This window comes from Haemaphysalis longicornis, unplaced genomic scaffold (genome assembly GCF_048455015.1).
Source record: "Haemaphysalis longicornis isolate Haplotype H1 unplaced genomic scaffold, Haemaphysalis longicornis Haplotype H1 scaffold_1, whole genome shotgun sequence".
NCBI classification, from domain to species: Eukaryota; Metazoa; Arthropoda; class Arachnida; order Ixodida; family Ixodidae; genus Haemaphysalis; species Haemaphysalis longicornis.
In genome coordinates, this window is record NW_027526203.1 from 343,251,233 (window position 1) to 343,253,251 (window position 2,019).

The 2,019-nt window shown below is 46.7% G+C and overlaps 1 non-coding gene across 1 annotated transcript; it reads left to right on the forward strand.

Annotated features, from left to right (window-relative positions):
• The first annotated feature begins 713 nt into the window (after positions 1-713).
• On the forward strand, positions 714-786 carry Trnat-cgu (transfer RNA threonine (anticodon CGU)). Its single transcript has one exon. It is a non-coding gene; the product is annotated as a tRNA-Thr (tRNA).
• Positions 787-2,019: the final 1,233 nt, after the last annotated feature.

Genomic DNA, 2,019 nt, shown 5'->3' on the forward strand with positions numbered 1-2,019 from the left:
AAAAATATTCGAGGGGTAAAGGATTATCAAGATAACGAGATGACACGTTCGGCAACTGGACACTACTGCTTTCGCATTCACAACATCCCAATGATTTGTTAAGTGACCTGGCATTTTTGTTTTTGTTTTCATTTGTTCGTTTTTATTTGCTAAGTACTGTTACGAAATTGAGAATTACTTCTGTAAAGGGAGTCGGCAACAGTTGCGATAAACGTTCTCACCCTTTCCTTTACACCTTCCATTTTCCTTTCCTGCTTTGCTTTTCCGGCTCTTTTAAAGTGGCCATGGAATGCGTTTATTGCTGCAACTGAAGGAAAGCCGGCCAATAGCCGCTACACCGCTCTAATGACGTAATTCGAGGTCTCGAAGAACGGCAAGACCAGAAAAGAGAAGAAAAAAAACATTTCTTGAGCGAGATATCTCATGGGCATAGAGCAGTAATTTTTGGTGAGGTATTTAGTGACTTATACTTCTAAGTACTAGATGAATTTATCGACTACGTTCTGAAGCATTTGGGACTCGAAAAAAGAAGTTACTAGCAGTGCTGCAGGGTCCCAATGGTTTGACTTGCTGGCATTAATTATTTTATTTCCTGAGGAGAGGCCTGGCGCTACGTCAAGACACATTTGTAAATGCATGTTTATCAGCTCAGCGCAGTCAGGAAACAACAATACCTTAACATAAATACCCTAGAAAGTGGTGGGGAAGCAGCCCCGCCGGTAGCGTAGTGGTCATCGCACCAGACGCGTATTCTGGAGGTCGTGGGTTCGGATCCCACCCGGCGGGCATTTTTTCACCACTTTCTTTCTGATTCAAAAAATTCTTGATCTGTTTTTATGACCTACCGCATTCTTCCCTTTGCTTTCCGAGGTTTTCTTGACTGCCCACCCTCATTCTGTCTTGATTCAACGAACCCCGCATTTCCCATTTCTGATTCGCTACATACATACATACATACATACATACATACATACATACATACATACATACATACATACATACATACATACATACATACATACATACATACAGCATGGAACATAAGGGGATCTTTGAATGTAGACGTGCAGCGATGGCGTAGAGGTAGAGCATCCGCCTCGCGTGCAGAAGGACCGTGGTTCGAATCCCGGTGCCGGACAATTCCCACCGGATAAAAAAAAACAAAAAAAACGCGTATTGATGGAATTGCACAAAGGGGCTTGGGGTGCGGCCTGACCCCGGCGACCATTGCCGGTAATGCGCTCCCTCACCAGAGCAGGATTGGCCACCCTGGTGTAGTAACGGCCACAACCTCCCATGAATACGCCAATTAACCCACGGCCCTCAGTCCCCAGCGGCTGCGAAGCAACTGACCACGGCGGCGGTCAGACCTGCGACGCAGCAGAGGGTGCTAATAATCCCTGGATCCGGACAGGCCGCCAATGGAATCTGAACCTGGCAACGTTTAACGCGCGAACCTTATCTAGCGAAGCGAGTCTCGAGGTGTTGTTCGAGGAATTACAGGGCATTAAATGGGATGTAATAGGGCTTAGCGAGGTTAGGAGGGCAGGCGAAGCCTTTACGGTGCTGAAAAATAGACACGTCCTATGTTACCGGGGTCTAGAGGACAGAAGAGAACTGGGAGTGGGCTTTCTAGTTAATGAAAGCATAGCTGGCAACATCGAAGAATACTATAGCATTAACGAAAGGGCAGCAGGTCTTGTAATTAGGCTCAATAAGAGGTACAAGCCCAAGGTGGTGCAGGGCTACGCGCCCACATCCAGCCACGACGACCAAGTAGTGGAACGCTTCTATGAAGATGTGGAACCGGCAATGGCTGAAGTAAAAACACAGTATACCGTAGTTATGGGGGGCTTCAATGCTAAAGTAGGCAAGAATCAGGCTGGAGACAAGGCAGTTGGGAACTATGGTCTGGGCTGTAGAAATAGTAGGGGGGACCTACTAGTTGAGTTTGCAGAACGGAATAACCTACGCATAATGAATACCTTCTTCTGTAAACGGGAGAGTCGGAAGTGGACC